The 10,813-nt window shown below is 36.6% G+C and overlaps 1 pseudogene; it reads right to left on the bottom strand.

The window, feature by feature from the left end:
* Positions 1-7,090: 7,090 nt before the first annotated feature.
* LOC104247771 (alkane hydroxylase MAH1-like) lies at positions 7,091-8,704 on the bottom strand (annotated as a pseudogene).
* Between the last annotated feature and the right edge of the window lie 2,109 nt (positions 8,705-10,813).

Consider the following 10,813-nt stretch of genomic DNA (forward strand, 5'->3'; position numbering starts at 1 on the left):
GCCTAACATTTTACTTACTAGGCAAGCCAACATTAGAGAACCGTTTAATCAATTTCATTCAATTTCAATAGGTAAAGTCAATTAAACAAAAAATTAAATAAGATCAAGTGCAGAATAACAAAAAACTCAATATCTACTACATGCGGATCTGGAGTCACAATTCATGAGCTTCTAGAGTTTACTACAAATATAGTCTGAAAGAAATACAACTGTTTTGAAAGAAAGAAAACAATGAAATAAGGAAAATGGAAGGGGACTTCAAGGTCTGCAGACGCCAACAGATCTACTCAAGTCTTTGAACAAGAGATTCCAAGTTTCTCTATCTCACGAATAGCTACGACCGGTACCAAAATCTACACAAGAAATGCATAATGTAGTATGAGTACAACCGACCCCATGTACACGTAAGTGTCGAGCCTAACCTCGACGAAGTAGTGACGAGGTATGATGACCCTAAAGATCATCTCTTAATTTAGAAGTTAAAACTGTGCTCCGAGGCCTTGAAAACCTTTTTTTGTCTCACCTCGATTTGTGTGCGCAGTCCGAGAGCATTTCCGAAAAGCTTTTATGTGAAATTTAAGAAAAATAATGAAAATTGGCCTTCAAAATCGATTAAAGTTGACTTTGGTCAATATTCTTGGTAAAAAGACCCGGAACCGTGATCCAACGGTCTCGTAGGGTCTTTAGTAAAATATGTGACTTAGGAGAATGCCTGGAATCAAATTCTGAGGTCCCGAGTCCGAGAATTTTGTTTTTAAAGAAAATTATTTGCTGGAAAATATAAAGACTTTTAGAAGTGAAATGATGTGTGTTCTTAATGGTATCGGGCCCGTATCTTGGTTTCGGTGCTCGATACAGGTTTAAAATAATTATTAAGTCGAATTTGTGAAATTTGGTGAGAATCGGAGTTGATTTGGTATAAATCTGACCTTTAGTTAAGAAAATGGAAATTTCAATGTTCTTAAGGAAATTCATGAATTTGAGGTTAAATTTGTAGTTATTAATGTTATTTTGATAATTTGCTCGCACGAGCAAGTCCGTATGATATTTTTAGACTTGCGTGCATGATTGGTTTGGAGCCCCGAGGGCTCGGGTGAGTTTTGGATAGGCCACGGGGTGAATTGGACTTGGGAAATTTCTGATTTTTCAGCTGGTATTTTTTGCAGGCTCTGATCCCGCAATTGTGAGGTCAGGCCTCGCAATTGCGATGGGGCTGATCACAATTGCGATGAATGCCCTGGCAGTCTTGTTCGCATTTGCGAGCATTTGTTCACAAATGCAATGTCATCACGCAAATGCGAGGTTTTCTTCGCAAATGCAAAGATATCAGACTTACAAAGGGTTCGCAATTGCGACATCTGCGATCTGTTAAGTGGGATTTTGATGGGATTCTTCATTATTTTACAACTTTCTCGAAACCTAAACATCCTTAGGCTTTCAAAGGCTCAAACTTCTCCAAATCATAAGTAAGTGATTTCGAACTCAACTTCTTCAATCTAAACCATCCTTTTACATAATTTCACTTCAAAATCTAAGGTTTTTCATGGGAATTAGGGTGTTTTGGCTAGAAATTAGGATTTTCAAATTTTGGGGATTTGGACCTCATTTTGAGGTCAGATTTCAAAATTAATTGCATATTTGAGTTCGTAAGTGAATGGGTGATCGGGGTTTTGTTATAACTTCGGGTTTTGACTAAGTGGGCATGGGGTCGATTTTTTATTTTTTGGGGAAAATAGTGGAAAATCTATTTTCATGCATTAGAATTGGTTTATTTAGCATTTAATAATGTTATTAAGTAAATTATGACTAGATACACGCGAATTGGAAGTGGAACCGAGAGGTAAAGCAGTAATTGAGGCTTAATCTTGTCTGTAGAATCGAGGAAAGTGTTTGGCCTAACCTTAACTTGAGGGAATAGAAATTGTGGTCTTATTTGCTATGTGTTAGTATCGAGTACGACGTATAGGTGTAGTGACGAGTATCTATACGTTGGTGTCAAGCATGTCCGCGAGTCTTATATCATGATTGTTGTGACTCTATTATGTATCATTCATGCTCAAATTGATGATTATCAAAGTTGAACAAAGCTTATGAAAGTTTATTAGTAATTAACCATTGTTGAGTATTGGCTCAAGTTGAGTTTCATTTTGTAAAGTAATTGTTGAAAACGAGATTGGTTATAGCTGAATCCCTTGCCGGGATGTTATTGTTGATATTGTTGATTCCCTTGCCGAGATGCTATTGTTGATTCCCTTGCCGGGACGTATTGTTTCTATTGTTTGGGTGAGGAAGAATGTAAAGCAGGAAGGGTGATGTCGTGCATGATATTATGAGGGAGTGTAATGCATGAAGGGTGGTGCCGTGCCGATATTATGAGTGTTAATGCACGAAGGGTGATGTCGTGCCATGATTTGAGAGTTAATGCACGAAGGGTGATGCCGTGCCGATATTGTGAGGAATAATGCACGAAGGGTGATGCCGTGACATGATTATGTAAGGTAATGCACGAAGGGTAATGTCGTTCCATTTCTATTGTTTCATATGGTGAGAATGAGAGTAAAAGCACGAAGGGTGATGTCGTGCACGTGTTACCGTTTCCTTATTATTGTTGATATAGATATGATGTTCATTATGCTTCCTTATTGATGCTTCTTTATTGGCTTATTGTTAGAATCTGATATTCACCCGCAGCATGTCCCTTCCCCACCTTATTCTGTTGATTCCTATTATTAGGATTCTGTTTGTATATGATTTAACTGCTCAGGTATTTTTAATTGTCGTGTCCTAGCCATGTCACTACTTCGCCGAGGTTAGGCTCGACACTTACTCAGTACATGGGGTCGGTTGTACTGATGCTACACTCTGCACTTTTTTGTGTAGATTTTGGTACCGGACCCGGTGAGTAGCTGAGGTAGTTGCCTTCAATCCAGGGAGACCAAGATAGATCTGATGGCGTCCACATAGCCTAAAGTCCCTCTTCCTTGTTTTAGCTTCCTGCTGTCTCTTTTCATTTCGAGAGCAGTTGTACTTTTCTTTTCAGAAGAGTGTTTGTAGTAAAAATCTTAGTTGTTCGTGAATTTGTGACACCAGATTCGTGAGTAGACATGTATTGGATTAATTGAATTTGCTATAACTCTTCCGCACTTTTCAACAGTTTAACTGTAGTTATTGTTTATATTTGTTTGGGTTGATTGTCAATGGATTAAAACCTTAATAGTTGGCTTGCCTAGCTTTCACGAGTAGGCTCCATCACGACACCCGAGGGTGAAAAATCTAGATCGTGACATGAGGCTATAACAAGACACCTACATAATAAACTTGTACAATTAGCAGTATATGTACAAGATAACAACAAATAGAAGCTATACATGTATTATTGGGAGAGGGAAACATGCTAAGGGAGTACCAGATGCGAGAGATATAATGGAAATGATAACCAGAACAACCAATATGCCTTTAACTAATAAAAACAATTAAGCACAATGAAGAAAAATTTCACGGCATCACCCTTCGTGCTTTTACTCCCAACCTTACAATGAGACGATGATAATGCACGGCATCGCCCTTAGTGCTCTTACTCTAACTCACTGTATAAGTCAATAGAAACGGCACATCATCACCCTTCATGCATTAACTCTCATAACATGGCACGACATCACCCTTTGTACATTAACACTCAAAATATAGCACGACATCACCCTTCGTGCCTTTAACTAATAAAAACAATTAAGCACAATGAAGAAAAATTTCACGGCATCACCCTTCGTGCTTTTACTCCCAACCTTACAATGAGACGATGATAATGCACGGCATCGCCCTTAGTGCTTTTACTCTAACTCACTGTATAAGTCAATAGAAACGGCACATCATCACCCTTCATGCATTAACTCTCATAACATGGCACGACATCACCCTTTGTACATTAACACTCAAAATATAGCACGACATCACCCTTCGTGCATTAACACTCGCATACGGCACGGCATCAACCTTCGTGCATTAACACTTTCCCTTGCCACATAACAATGAACAAGTAATAATAGGGAGATGTGATTAACAAGTATAAGCCTTACTTCAACAACAGTTCCACAATACCAATCTCAACTCGGACGCAATACTCAATTATCATCAAAACTCATAAACACGATAAGAACGAAAAGTTTAACAATTAACTAATCTAAACATGGATAATATGATCGAGAAAAGCAATAATTGCAAATAACAAGTCCCACCCGCATGCTATAACCCGACAACAACACATAAGTACTCGTCACCTCACACATACATTGTACCCAACATCTAAACACGTAGCAAATAGACAAATAAGTCCTAATCCCTCAAATCAAGGTTAACCACGATAATTACCTCACTCTAAAGACCAAACTCAAAGCTCAACCACGGCTTTGCCTTTCAAACAAGCCTCCAAATCAATAGAATCTAGCAAATTACCAATCAAACGATTCAAATTAAGCTTTAAGAACTACCCACGATTGCAAAGAATTCAATTTAGGTCATTATTGAAAAAGTCAAATAAAGTCAACATCCGGGCTCGCTTGGTCCAACCCCGAAATTCTGACCAAAACCCGATTACCCATTCACCCCAGAGCCCGATTATGAAATTTGTTTTGAAATCTGACCTCAATTTGAGGTCTAAATCCCTATTTTTCAAAAATCCCTAATTCTTCCCAAAACCCCCAATTTCCACCATGAAAACTCTAGATTTTAGGTTGAAATCTTAGGAAAAGAAGTGAAAGATTGAAAGACTAGTTTAGGATCACTTACCAATAATTTGGGAAAGAAGAGTCTTTAAAAAATTGCCTCTAGGGTTTCTAAGTTTAAAAATTTGAAGAATGAACCAAAAATCTAAGTCCCATTTTGATCAGTTGCAAATGTCGCATTTGCGACCTCGGTTCACAGATGCAAACCCCTCAAATGCGAAGAAAGCATCGCAAATGCAAAGACCTTCCCATCTCTGTTATCTTCGCAAATGCGCACTTGACCTTTCGCAATTGCGACCTTTTGATCGTATTGCGATCACTGGTTTCCCCAGTCCCACTTTGAAAATGATATGAGTAGCTCGCAAATGCGAATCTATCTGTGGCCGCAAATGCGAAGCCTGAACATGAAATTGCAAGGTTTGAGGCCTGCAACAAAACTGAAGCACACCAGCGGTGTTCTAGGTCCGAATTTCACTCTATAGCCTATCTGAAACTCACCCGAGCCCTCGGGGCTTTAAACCAAAAGTGCACACAAGTCTAAAAATATCATACGAACTATCTCGCGTGATCAAGTCGCCAAATAACACATATAACTATGAATTGAACACCAAATCAAATGAATTTTTAAGAAACTTTGAATCTTCTATTTTCACAACCGGATGTCCGAATCACGTCAAACCAACTCTATTTCTCACCAAATTTGACAGGAAAGTCATAAATATGGTATTAGACCTATACCAGATTCCGAAACCAAAATATGGATCAGATATCCAAAAGGTCAACCATTGGTCAAATATTTCAAATTCATTAAGCCTTTAACTTTGAAATTTCAACAAAGTCCGATAACTTGAGCTAGGAACTTCAGATTTCAATTATGGGCATACGCCCAAGTCCCAGATCACAATACGGACCCACCGGGACCGTCAAAATATTAATCCGGGTCCGTTTGCTTAAAATATTGACCGAAGTCAACTTAAATGGATTTTAAGGCAAAATTTTCATATTTTCTAAGTTTTTAACATAGAAGCTTTCCGGAAACACGCCCGGACTGCACACGTAAATCGAGGAGGACTAAAATGATGTAGTTAAGGCTTCGAAACATGGAATTAGATTTTTAAAACATAAGATGACCTATCGGATCATCACATCCTTTGACTCTCCAAATATAACTCGATCACATAAATTAGAATAAAAAAAGTAGTTTCTGAGGTATACACACTACAACATTACATTTAGTTGAATTTTTAATGTTTTATTGAGTATAAAAGTAATTAACATATGTATGTATGGTATATATAAATGAAGCATTATAGAATATAAGTGTTTTTCGGGTGGTATTTTCAAGTATTATTGTAAACAATCACGTCTATATATTGACGAAAAATTAAATATGGCATAAGAGTTTGAATATTTTTATAAGAGAACGATTTCCAATAATAATTAGCAAATTCCTTTTTGTTAGACACACGTTGTTTAGAAACAAAGCAAAAAAATTGAAAAGCAAAGAAGAAATACAGAAATAAAAATAACAAAATGAAAAAGGAAAAAGACTTGATGCGGCGTGGGCGGGTTATAAACAGATAAAAATGCCATGCGGGGCTGGGCGGGTTGAAAATTTTACGGGTTCAGCCAAACCCGCCCCCTGCACTGCACCTGCCCCACTGCCATTCCTAAATGACTACAATTAGGACAAGAATCGTACCTTGACAAATGAAAGAAAGAACAGAATGGTAGATTACTTCGTGTTCGTGTTAGGACCGAAAAAAGTTAGGTATCATACGGAAACTAGTAAATAAACCATGAACTACGATAAATCAGATAAAAAAAGAGAAATCTACCAAAAGAGACACAAATATTTAATGTGGTTCGGTCAATTGACCTACGTCCACGGACGGAGATGAGCAATCTACTATATATAAAAGAGAGTATAAAATATCGAGAGAATAGCGTTACGAAGAGGCAAACACAAGTGACACACTAACACTTGTCCCGTAAAGTTCTCCCCCTAAACACGACTCTCAAACCCCATATGGCTATATTGTGGATGCTCATCTCCGTCTGTGGACGTGGGTCAATTGACTGAACCATGTTAAATGTTTGTGTCTCTTTTGATAGATTTCTCTTTTATTATCTGATTTATCATCGTTCATGATTTGCTTACTAGTTGTCGTATGACACCTGACTTTTTTCGGTCCTAACAAGTTCGGTACCACGTTATCGCTTAAAGTGGTTAGTCCCATTTATTAGTACACAGCTTTCGATCATATAACAAAGTGTGGACATATTCTACGCAGTAAACATACTTCAAGCAGATAAAGAAAGAAAACAATTTCATTTGTATTATCTAAAAAGTTAAAGATTATACACGCATATGACATCAGTTTAGCACATTTTATTTTAATTAATTAAGGTACTTCAATTTTGTCAATGGACGCTTAGCTGGACCGAAGAGGAACCCTGTGAACGAGCCTAACTTTCAGACCATTTTTCACTTGAAGGATAATAGAAGAACTTGGAGAAATAATTTGACCTTCCACTAGTTGGACTTGGTAAATTTGTATGATTGTGGCTGCCACCATTTTCATCTGAATGAATCCCATTTCTTTCCCTATACAACGCCTTGGTCCAGCATTAAATGCTGGGAATTTGAAAGAAGGCACATGCTTAACCCTTCCTCGTTCCGTTATCCATCTCTCAGGCTTGAATTCTAAGCAATATTTTACCCATATAGTCTCCATTCTCCCTACTGTATAGAACGACAGCACAATTCTCGTGTTTGGACTAACACGATGACCGCTCGGAAGGATGTCATATTCAAGTGGAACTTTACGCTGCAAGGAAAGTGTTGGAAATAGCCTAAGCGTTTCACATAGAGCACCATGTAGATATACTAATTTTCGTGTTTTTTCCATGTTGAAAAACTTGAGGTTGTCATCTTCTTTTAGATGCAATTGATGTTGGATCTCTTTTCTAATTTTTACCTCTACTAAAGGATTTTCGGCTAAGAACCAGAAAAACCAAGTGAGGGTTGTACTTGTGGTGTCTCTCCCGGCAAATATCAAATTTAAGAAAGTGTCCCTCAAAAAATTGTGTACATTGCTCGAATCTCGATTGTTCCATTGATTGTATGCTTTTACATAGGCAGCAAATAAGTTGAAGTCCTCGTCTTTGATTGTTTTGTTCCTCAATTCTTCTTGTTTACGTGGAATGCAAGGATATAGAAACTGATCAAAAGCTTCCCATGCTTGAATGAGCTTCTTTTCTTTACCAATTTGAAGCCATTTTTGCAATTTCCAACAGCCTTCTGGCAATATATATATATATGGCGGTAAAAAATTGCATCCATAGCGTCGTCGAATGCTTTTTCGCATGGAACATGAGGCAAACCAATGGCTAAACTTCTTGGATTATGGTCAAGTAACAACTTGATAATAGCATCAAAACTGTATCTATGAAAAATATCTTGCAAATCAAATGGGGTGCCTTGTCTAGAAAAAGCATCAAGAATTGGTATAAGCCCTTTTTCAATAGATTCCCAACGTGTTCCTCTCTAACAAAGTTTGAAACTTGGCATGGCTCATCAAGGATATAGTGGTCTTCCTATGAAACTCCCAAAGCTCAGAATCAACATTGAAAATCCCATTTCCTAATATATCGAATATTTTACGGTACTCATGCCCTTTTGGATAGTTTGAGAAATTTCTACTAAGGATATGGTTGATATTTGCAGGATCACTAGTAATTAACATGTTCAAGTTGGCAAGAATAGGACCATGGAACTCAAATGTGCCCATAGTGTCTATAAGAACATCAGTTGCAAATTCATGGATGCGATGAGCATTTCGAATAAGCTCAGGTAACATTCCAACCAGAGGCCAATTTGTTGGCACTGAGCTTTTGCACCATCTGTTTGTAAGGTACCATGTAGAACAAGTGAAGCATATGATAATAATCAATAGAGAAAGAGAAAATTCAAGGACATTCATTGGGTCGGAGTTTCTTTTTCAAATGAGAGAGAGAGCGGAGAGGAACTATACATTTTATAGAGAAAGTTGTAATATTATTAGAAGAAGCGTAATAAAAAACTGAAGTCGTAAGTTGGGAAACTTGTTTTCGGATAGATTAATATTGGGGAACATATATTATGGATTTATTATTAGAACTCAAAGAAGTTATACATCAAAACTAATTATTTTTCAGACTTCCCAACTTATTTTTATGAGAGTATCTATTCTTTTTCCGGGTGTTATTAATATTAGTTTTAAATATACAATGTCGTCTGAATTAAAACTAGATTTTGATTTCATGCTTTACAAAAAATATAACAGCCAAAAAGTAATATTTCACACAGTGATCTAAAATCTGATTAATTCTGCTTCTATTTAGGATGCATATAGTTTCGTAATATCTAGTCGTTTACCTTTAAATTGGTCAAAATAATAATGCAGTATGCTATAAGATGAAAACAAATACTAGAAGAATAGCAAAAATTAAGAGCAAAACATTTTCTTATTTCAACTTATTCAGAAATTAGTGGTTGTGTACTCTATAAAAGAAAAATTAGACAACAAAAAAAAGCACATGGCCTCATAATTGAATTAGTAATGACTCCGTCTCCGTAAGGGACTCAACCGTCAAAAACTATAAAATAATGCCACCATCCATTATCAAATATTAGGAATTATTCGAAATACAATTATGGAAGTCATAATTATATTTTAACATGTAATCCATGTGAAATTTTAAGATGAGTATAGTGCCACCGTCTATATATATTATCAAATATTATTTTACGACTTTGTGCAGGAATCTTTTTGCCGGTCGTCGGCAGCAATGCTCTCTCACCAGCTTTCTTAAGTTGGGGTTTTAATCTTCTAAATTAATATGTTTTAATATGTTTCAAATCCTGACTTCTAATAGTGATGCCTGTATTGCAAATTTTACTTCTAATAGTAATTTAAAACAATTTTACTTTGTCTTAGTTTTTATTTCATCATAGTGATGCCTGTATTGCAAAGGTTAACTTGTATTCTTGTAAGGTCATCTAGGCGGAGACTCAACAAGAAGTCATTATATATATATATATATATATATATATATATATATATATATATATATATATATATATATATATATATATATATATATAAGTTTCCCAATGGAACTTGGGTTGCATTGATCAAAATATGGTACAATTGAGGAGGGTGTGGCCTGTACTCAATGTCTACAAAAAGCCTGTGCAGTTAACAACAACAACAATAAATAAATAAATAAATAAATGTCACAGGAATATAACTATGTAATTTAACGGACCAAAAAAAAATTTAACTATATATCTAATCTTCATAAACCGTACTAGGTAGTTGTCACCTATCTAACTGACGTAAATTCTGTATTCCGATGCCTTAAAAACCTCTTTCGGCATTACCTTGATTTGCGTGCGCAGTCCGGGCGCGTAGCCGAAAAGCCATTATGTGAAAATCTGTGAAAATGATGAATTTTGACCTTAAAATGGATTTAAGTTGACTTCGGTCAATATTTTGGGTAAACGGACCCGGACCCGTTATTTGACGGTCCCGGAGGGTCTGTAGGAAAATATGAGACTTGGGCGCATGCCCGGAATCGAATTCCGAGGTCCCAAGCCCGAGAAATAAATTTTTTAAAGAAAATTATTTTCTGGAATTATTTATGAGTTTTTGGAAATGAAATGTGTTTAAAACTTGATGGTATCGGGCCCCTATTTTGGTTCCGGCACCCGATACAGGTCTTATATGTGATTTAAGATAAGTCTGTGAAATTTGATAATAAACGGAGTTGAGATGACGTGAATCGGATTGTATTTGAGAAAATTGGGAAAATTTGAAGTTCTTAAGAAATTTCATGATTTTGATGCTAAATTCATAATTGTTGATGTTATTTTAGTGATTTGAATGCACGAGCGAGTCCGTATGATGTTTTTAGGTTAATGTTCATGTTTGGTTTGGAGCCTCGAGGGCTCGGGTGAGTTTTGGATAGGCCACGGGGTGGATTTTGGACTTGGAAAATTACAGGTTTTTAGCTGGTGTGATCAGGTTTGCAGGCTTCGCATGCGAAGC

The sequence above is a fragment of the Nicotiana sylvestris genome, chromosome 12, assembly GCF_000393655.2.
Source record: "Nicotiana sylvestris chromosome 12, ASM39365v2, whole genome shotgun sequence".
In the NCBI taxonomy this organism is placed as follows: Eukaryota; Viridiplantae; Streptophyta; class Magnoliopsida; order Solanales; family Solanaceae; genus Nicotiana; species Nicotiana sylvestris.